The following is a 10,040-nucleotide window of genomic DNA, read 5'->3' as shown; positions in this document are numbered from 1 at the left end:
ACCAGAAAAGATTTATTTATGTGCTCTGAAGATGTATTTCTTTAGTAGCATCTTTCCTTCAGTTCACACAATACTCCACCATTAACATATTTAATTGTCGATGAAGTTAGAAGAGATTGTAAATGGGTAAACTTTATTGTATGTCTTTCGACTGGTACTATATTTAAAGGGAGCCTGCCAACATGGTGGATTATATACTCAGTGTCGCTGTTCTGATCGCCTTTGATCGCCAACCAGTTCCAGAAATATTGACATTTTTCATGCAGCCACAGGATCTCACTGGGCCAGGACCAGAGTTAATACTAGTTAAGGGTGCCAGAGGACCAGAGTCAATACTAGTGAAGGGCGTCAGAGATGGGGAGGAGATATCGGTACACTGGGCCCACCTCCAGTGCACCAGACCAGCTCATTTGCATAATACTGGGCCCACCTCCAGTGCACCAGACCAGCTCATTTGCATAAAACTGGTCCTGACTCAGAACAAAAAAGTGGCAATATCTCTTAAACAGGGTGGCACTGGGAGTATATAACACTTAATGGAGCAGCCTTGATGATAGATTTACTTTTAAGTGGAAAATACATTCAATATTTCCGTCAAACTTTCAGTATTTCCATCAATTTTTTTTCATCCAAACTCAGGAGTGAATTGAAAAAAAACAGAAGCTGTACAAATCTTTCCTTTATAATTTTGCCCTGTCAGCTCCACTCCTGATTTTGGTTGAAAAATTACTGACAGGAATACTATGTGTGAACGTAGCCTAAGGGTCAAAAGGGTGTCGTACATGGTCATGGTCAATAAAATGCTTCAGCCAAAAGGGGTCTGAGTAATTCATAGAGTCCTTCTGTCTTGTGGTCAGTATAATATTCTCTGAGGTATCAGGAGGTGATTTGGAGGGGGTTCTCACCTTTTGCTATGTGTAACCCCCTCCCCACCAAGGTTTTAAAATTGCTCCTCTGTTGTTTTAAAATACATGGGCTTTAAAGAAAAAAAATATATATTTTTATTTTTCATCATTATCATATGAGAAGATAGGCATATTCATACATTCTTAAATATACCTCCCCCCATATTCTTTAAAGCAAATGTACCAGTTCAGTCCACATATTAAAGTGTCCCTGTCGTTATAACTTTCAATAAAATCAACAGAAGATGTGGTATAAAGCAAGTTTGCAATTTACATTGTTATTGTTTTCTTCTTTTTTTTTTTTTTTTTTGCTGTAAAACAAAGCTATACTTACCAGAAATCCAGGTCCAGTCTCCTGAAGGCTGCTATATAACAGATATTCTTACTTGTATCCAGATCCAGTCTCCTTAAGGCTGCTATATACCAGCTATATTTACTTGTATCCTGGTCCAGTCTCTTGAAGGCAGGTATATAACAGCTATACTTACTGTATCCAGGTCCACTCTCCTGAAGGCAGCTATATAACAGCTATACTTACTGTATCCAGGTCCGGTCTCCTGAAGGCAGCTATATAAAAGCTATTCTTACTTGTATCCAGGTCCAGTCTCCTGAAGGCTGCTATATAACAGCTATACTTACTGTATCCAGGTCCTGAAGGCTGCTATATAACAGCTATACTTACTTGTATCCAGGTCCAGTCTCTTGAAGGCTGCTATATAATAGTTATACTTACTTTCTAGGTCCAGTCTCCCGAAGCTTTTTCGTCTTGCACTGGTTGAAAAAAAGAGACTAAACACATGAAGTCTTACCAGTACAGAGAGTCACGGCTTAATGTGTCCACCAATCACATGACTGCCTTCTATGTGAGAGCAAATGTCCTGGGAAACACGAGACTTCCTGTGTTTAGACTCTTTGGTAAAAAAGTCAGAAGACAACAATTGTCGCGTTTTTCATGATAACGGAAAAAAAAATAATGAATGTTAATTAGAAACTTGCTTTATATCACATCTGCTGATTTAGGTCTTGAAAGTTTTACCTGAAAGTGTCACTGTTGTTTTTTTTTGTTGCAGAAATTAATAGTCCAGGTGATTTTAAGAAACTTTGTAGTTTGTAATCCCCCCCCCCCCATATGATACAAGGGAATAATGCAAGCAATTCAATTTTTTAGATGATTTTTATTTGGTGAGAATTTTAAAAAACATAAAAAATGATTGTTGGAAGAATTATTTATGACCTTGTGTGTTCCATATAAACCTGTACAGAAAACGTGTCGTTATCCCATAGGTAACAAATAAAAACCTATACGAATTCTTACATTTTACATTTTTTCATCTTGCGTGCTGGTAACTAACGATTATCATTCTGTGTAATATGGTGAACGATTTCAGGTTAACGATAAACAATCTCGTTTGCGATCATTTATCGTTTGTCGTTAAAAAACGCTCAGTGTAATAGGACCCTTAGAATCTATAATTTATTTAGGATTATTAAAAGAAGAGTCTTTTCTATGGATTGTCAAGCTAAGTCCCCAGATATCAGAAAGATCAGACAGAGACATTCAGGTACAATAGTTGTTTTCATCTCCTAAGGGCCCATTTACACAGGACAATTTCATTTTATTTGCCCGATAATCGGGCTGTGTAAAATTGATAGCGATCAGTGAATGAGTGGGAAGATGCCCACATGTTGGCTGATCGCTGATCGGCACTCATTTGCGTCTGTACAAGGACCCATTTTATTAGTCTGTGTAAAAATGACCTTAAAGCGACTCTGTACCCACAATCTGACCCCCCCAAATCGCTTGTACCTTCGCATAGCTGCTTTTAATCCAAGGTCTGTACTGTGGTCCGTTCGGCAGGTGATGCAGCTATTGTGTATGCATTAGGCTGGCACACCTTCTCTGTCCCACCTTATCATTAGGAATGCTCCAGGCAGATTGCTTCCTATTCCCCACCTGTGTGTATAATGAACATGGGCTGGATCATTAAGGCACCTGTGCAATATTCAGCATGGAGAAAATGTTCTAGGGGCATTCCTAATGATAAAGAGGGTGGGGAGGAGGGACAGAGAGGTGGTGCCAGCCTTATGCATAGATAATCTAGGCCACGGCCGTTGGACACAGCGCTGCCAGCTTAAAAGTAGTTTTTTAGGACAATAACTGCATCACCTGCCGAACGGATCCCAGGACAGATCTTGGATTAAAAGCAGCTATCCGAAGGTACAAGCAGTTTAGGGGGGTCAGATTGTGGGTACAGAGTCACTTTAAAGTGAATGTACCATCAGTACATAGAACGGCATCAGCGCGGAGAGGAGCTAAGGTCCTTCTTTTTAACTGCGGCCCGGTTCCCGCGTACGGTGCCGTTTTGTTCCCAGGCACCAGCCGGGTGTGACGCACTGGAGGCGGACCGGCCCGCCTGCCCCTAGTGGGAGGAAACTCCGCCCCTGTATAAAGGCCCTATTACACAAAGTGATTATCGACTAATAATCGTTTCGTGTAGTAGAAGACAACGACCAGCAACATGCACAATGTCGGCTGATCGTTGTCTTTTAACAAGCTAAAACAGCAACAAACAGCCTGCTAACTGCTCCTATGGGCTGCCCAGACGATCTGACGATCAACTGGGCAGCCCCCCTCGGCTCTCCCCTGCTCCTTCTCGCTCGCTATTGGTGCATGTAATATCGCAGGCAGCAGCAGGGGAACGAGTAGCAAGCCAGTGCCGACCTGACAGGTTGACGCTCGCTTGCTCTCTACATCGCCCCATGTAATAGGGGCTTAATGCAGCTCCATATATCTGCCCAGATGCGCATATATATATATATATATATATATATATATATATATATATATATATATATATAAATAAAGAAAAGACAAAGTTAGAAAGCCAAATTTTTACTGTATTCTACAGAATGTAACATTAGGAAAATATTTTACTAAGTAATACATATTAAATTTAGATGACACAAAAGCATTTAACTAGTATAACAGTATAACTAGTAATGTGAAAAAGTGGTTCTTTAATCGAAGCCCCTACTTCCAGGATTACTGTGGATTCCTTTGACATGGCAGAGGTCCACATACAGAGCATATCCATGGGAGGGGTCCACATACAGAGCATATCCATGGGAGGGGTCCACATACAGAGCATATCCATGGGAGGGGTCTGCTTTAGAGATGAGCGAACCGGGTTCGATTTAGAGTCCATCCGAACCCGAACGTTCGGCATTTGATTAGCTGGGGCTGCTGAACTTGGATAAAGCTCTAAGGTTGTCTGGAAAACATGGATACAGCCAATGACTATATCCATGATTTCCACATAGCCTTAGGGCTTTATCCAACTTCAGCAGCCACCGCTAATCAAATGCTGAAAGTTCGGGTTCGGATCGACTCGAGGTTCACTCATCTCTGGTCTGCATACGGAACATATACCTGGGAGAGGTCCGCATACGGAACATATACCTGGGAGAGGTCCGCATACGGAACATATACCTGGGAGAGGTCCGCATACGGAACATACCCATGAGAACTGGTGGTTTGCTATTAGTGGCTAGAGGGTACAAACACCATGAACAGGTAATACAGTACTATATTACATCCTATACATCAATCAGTATGCTATTTCAGATCTTATTTCTCCCATTGAGATAAGTGGTACCCGAGGTGAGTGCATGCCATTCATCTCCCCTCTTTATTTACTTCGCTGGTCATACTGATCAGATAGGATTATGGAGACTTAGCAGCTTTACTCTACCAGCTGTCTCTGAGCAGATTCTCTTTAAAGGGCTTATCAAAGATTACAAAAAGCACAGATAGTTTCTTGCAAAACAGCGCCACCACTGTCCTCAGGTTTTGTGTGATATTGCAATTAAGCTCCATTCATTTAAATGGAAGTAAATTGCAAAACCCACACCGAAACTGGAGACAAGAGTGGTGCTGTTTCAGGAAGAAAGCAGACATATTTTTTTTAAGCTTAGATAACCCCCTTTAAGGATGGCTGTATATTGTGTAGTTTGCAGGACTCACTACAGCAATACAGTTAGAGAGTCCAAGAGACATGAATAGACACAGTATTTTATTGTGGACATGGTATAGACAGATCATTATCCTAACACAACCCACTGACTTAATAATGGGGTCAGTTTGGGGTTTTGGCATTTTGACAGCAAGAACAGCATTTCTCTCTATTCAATGGAGCGCGACTCAAGTCTGATTGTTCGGTGACTGAAGAAGTTGGATGCAGCCCGAAAGTCCTGGAAAACATGGATACAACTTATGGCCTATGGCTGTATCCATGTTTTCCCAGACTCCAAATGCTAAACAATTGGACTTGAGCATGATGGAGTCGCGCTAACCTCTACTAAAGACATTAGCCATTATACCTGATCCTTCCCTACTGAACCAGGAACCACTAAAACCCCCTGTGGTAAGGCTAAAGTTCTGATCTAAAGGAGAAGTCCGGCAAAGATTTTTATTAAAGTATTGGATTGCCCCCCAAAGTTATACAAATCCCCAATATACACTTATTACGGGAAAGGCTTATAAAGTGCTTTTTTCCCTGCACTTACTACTGCATCAAGGCTTCACTTCCTGGATAACATGGTGAGGTCACTTCCTGGATAACATGGTGAGGTCACTTCCTGGATAAAATGGTGATGTCACGAACCGACTCCCAGAGCTGTGCGGCTGTGGCTGCTGGAGAGGATGATGGCAGGGGGACACTGAGGTACACAGGGCACTGGAGGGACACTGAGCATCCCTCTGCCATCATCCTCTCCAGCAGCCACAGCCCGCACAGCTCTGCGAGTGGGGTTGTGACATCACCATGTTATCCAGGAAGTGACATCACCATGTTATCCAGGAAGTGACATCACTGTGTTATCCAGGAAGTGACATCACTGTGTTATCCAGGAAGTGAAGCCTTCATGCAGTAGTAAGTGCAGGGAAAAAAGCCCTTTATAAGCATTTCCCGTAATAAGTGTATATTGGGGATTTGTATAGCTTTTGGGGGGCAGTACAATACTTTAATAACAATTTTCACCGGACTTCTCCTTTAATTGATAAACCCATAGTTATAAGCAAAGCAATCATTATAAAATCTTTTGGTTTGGCCACATTTACTTAAAAGGGTTGGCCAATTTACAGTAAAAATTCAGTCATGTCAGTAAATCACATGACCAACACTCTAAGGAAATCTTAATACAAAATGGCCAACCCCTTTAAAGTTTTCGAACGAACACTTGAAGCACGGGGGAAATAAAACATGGTAAAAGTTCCCATTTCATTCTGTGAATGTAGGAGTGCTGTACATATAATACACCCATATAATGATCTTCATATCAATATGAGCACCAAGGCCTCATTCACACCTTCAGTGATATTTCAGGACAGTACATTACGTCCGCAATCCGCCCCCCCAAAAAATTAATCCGTATTATTTGCGGATCCACAAATAAATGGGAAGGCGATCCTTAAATTGAGGTGTTCTGTATTTTGTGGCGGACGTTTTGGGGGAGATTTATCAAACATGGTGTAAAGTGAAACTGGCTCAGTCGCACCTTAGCAACCAATCAGATTCCACCTTTAATTTTCCAAAGTGTCTGTGAGGAATGAAAGGTGGAATCTGATTGGTTGCTAGGGGCAACTGGGCCAGTTTCACTTTACACCATGTTTGATAAATCTCCCCCTTTATCCGTAAAAATTACAGATCTGCCAAATTCTGGATGCTCCCATAGACTACACAATTACACTCTGTACTAGGACACGTCCTGCTTTTTAGCGGCACGGATTGCGGATCCGTAAAACTACTGGCCCGATAGAAATCAACGGGCGCTAGAATTTATCCATCATTGCGGATATGCAAATATTTACAGAACTTGTGAAGGAGGCCTGATATGCTGCCTTTTAGAGAAGCCATAAAACCTCTTAGGAGATGCACCTTAGTATGTAAATTCATTCAAGTTTCTGATTTAAAATGCAGCACAGTAAGAAAACATTGTACTACAGCCCTTTACTTCTTCCTTGCTGAGAAAGATGGTGATATAGTAAAAAATATATTGCATATTTCACTTGTTTCCTATATAGATAGACAGAGTCCTTTGATCACATCAGCATTGATCTAAACCACAAATGTCAAACTCAGGCCCTTCAGAACTACAATTCCCATCATGCCTGGACAGCGAAAACTTTAGCTTTGGCTGTCCAGGCAGGATGGGAATTGTAATTTTGTTTAGATCAATGCTGATGCTGCTGTGATCAAAGGATATTGAGTATCTATGATGGGAATTGTAGTTTTGTAACAGCTGAATTAATGCTGATGCTGCTGTGATCAAAGGACTTGATCTATTGTGGGAACTGTAGTTTTGTAACAGCTGGTGGACCAGAGTTTGATACCCCTGAAAACAGTCTGAGTGCAAGTGTTGCAAAGGCTTTTGGACAGGGTGACCAGGACAGGACTGCGGCGTTACAGAACTTGTAGCATGGCAGACAATTAAAACAGCTTTCTGGAAGCGAATTTGGAAGAAGCACAAAAGGTACTCGACGCAAGGAGTGCATTTCTTTTTGCTGGAGATATGTTGATATGTTTTAATGACAATTCATCGGACGGTTTTCATCTTATATTACCAGTAGTATATCCAAGAAAAATATAAATATGTACATACCGGGTGAAAGCTCCATGCGGCTTTCCAGGTGTTACATTATATAGGAGGACAAAAACTACAAAAATAGTATTACAGCTGTTCACCAATCACACGTTAAAATGCCCTTCACTTAAAATGTCTCCTAGGAGCTAATCTCTATATATCTAGTGGAGACCTCCATTTACACTAGTGGACGGACGGACTTTGGCCCTCTAAGGAAATAATTTAAACAGGAAATTGCTTTTACCTACAAAAATACAACTAAACTCCACTGGACAATGTGGACAGCGCCCCCATTTCTGGTTTAGTAGTCTCCGCCGTCCTTGCCATTAGTAAGCAGGTGCTACTATGAACACACAGTTATGGTCCGTTTACACAGACTGATGTATTTGACAGATTATTGAAGCCAAAGCCAGGAATGGATTTGAAAAGAGGAAAAATCTCAGTCTTTCCTTCATGACCTGTTCTCAGATTATTGATGTCTGTAAACAGTCAGATAGATCTGTCTGTGTAAACACACCGTAAGTATAATCTCACTTTCTCGTCAGCTTGGGTGTGGGATTTGCAGCTGGGAATGGAGCTGAATTGTAATACCACACACAACCTGAGGGCAGGGGTGGCGCTGTTTTTGCAATAAAGCAGCTATGTTTTCTATTTCTAGATAAACTTTTTAAAAAGGACCTGTCCATACTCCTGCCATGCCTGTTTTATCTTGTGATGTACCTCTAACATTCCTGCTGAGTGTATGAATGAATAATTCCTCTTACCAATAGGACGTTATCTGTACACACAGACTATCTGAGGATGCTGCCATAACTCTACAGAGCCACATGAAGACGTGTTTTGTGAAGGCACCGCTGTACTTTACAATTAGCTCCCAACAAGTGCCTGATCACTTATCCACAGTAAACTAATGTCATCAAGGGGTTAAATGGGTATTCTCATCATCTAAACTTTTGTTTAGGGAAATGCATTGAATTAGCAAAAATGCTTTCTTACCAAATTTGGCCCCTTACTCTCACTGTCCTGTTGCCTAGGATCCCGACCACAAACGTCAGCTGTGAGAGCGGTGGCCAGGCAGCGGCAGGACTGGTGGTCAGGACCTGGTAAGTATGATTTTACATCTGACATCCAGGGCTTGGATTGTTCCAGAAGGCATGTGTAATGTCAGAGTGTCGAGCTAATTCAGCTACTTCCGCACCAAACCAGGAAGAGAGAGTAAGACTATGCAGTATGTAGAGAGCTGTGGCAATCCCTTTAAAGAGACTCTGTCAGTAGGATTATGGTGTCCTATCTCAGGGTAGCATAAACTAGTGACAGAGAAGCTGAACAGAATGATGTATCACTTACATTGTTCTGTGCAGCTGATCCAGAGATCTCCTCCTGAACAACATGGACAATAACCAGTCCTCTCCATTATGTGCATGAGCCCAGTAGTCCTGGATATTCATGAGAAGCAGAAAAGTCTGCCCACCAGCTGCTGATTGGCAGTTATCTATCCATGCTGTGTATAGGCAGTCACCTGTCAATCAGCAGGGGGAGGGGTGTGGCAAAAATCCTATTCTCCTGCATATTAGGAGACCAGCTGAACAGAATGATACAAGTAATACACTGCTCTGTTCAGCATTTATATCATTAGTTTATACTGACCCCATTTAAGGCAGCACAATGAGATTCCCTTTAAGGGCCCAGACACCTTCAATAGCTCTCTCATTCACCCCATACATGTGAAAACTCAGCATGGCTGAGAGGCCTTGTGTGCTGAATGGGGAGAGGGTAGGTGCCACTGCCAGATTCCCATGGTGATGGTTTACCTCCCTGAGAACTAGAGAGTCAGGCAGTTATTATTCAATATACCCAACCTTTCTCATGTAATCTCTCAGGGGAGATTCTAGACCCCACCACCACGTACATCAAATGTCAGCCAGTCCCACTGGGGGTTCAGCCAAATTTTTACTAATGTGTATAGAAGCCTTTAGATGGTGTACAGATTTACCCTACTGAAAAGAGAAAGGGTAAAATATACATGTTGACCAATCCATTCTTTGCCAGGAGGAGTAATAGAGAACAATTGGAAACAACAGGGGTGGAGAACCTTCAGCCCTCCAGCTGTTGCAAAACTACAATTCCCATCATGCCTGGACAGCTAAAGCTTGGCTTTGGCTGTCAAGGCATGATGGGAATTGTAATTTTGCAAAAAGCTGGAGAGCCAAAGCTTCCCCACCCCTGCAATATAAGTATTTACTATAAATGACAGCTTCCCTTTAGATTTATATCTATGATTTTTCCATAGCTTATTACATAGTATTAGTATACAGTATAGTATTACATAGTATCAGTTTACAACACCCATTCTGATGCATTATGGACTAGTGCAGTACATCAACCTTGGATTTTCCAGATTGTGGTCAAGAAACCACAGAACATCTTCGCATTTATATATAAAAAAAAAAAGACACAAGACTCAATCCTCACAAAATATACACACAACATCCC

The sequence above is a fragment of the Dendropsophus ebraccatus genome, chromosome 14, assembly GCF_027789765.1.
Source record: "Dendropsophus ebraccatus isolate aDenEbr1 chromosome 14, aDenEbr1.pat, whole genome shotgun sequence".
NCBI lineage: Eukaryota > Metazoa > Chordata > Amphibia > Anura > Hylidae > Dendropsophus > Dendropsophus ebraccatus.
Note: the sequence above shows the minus strand (reverse complement) of the source record.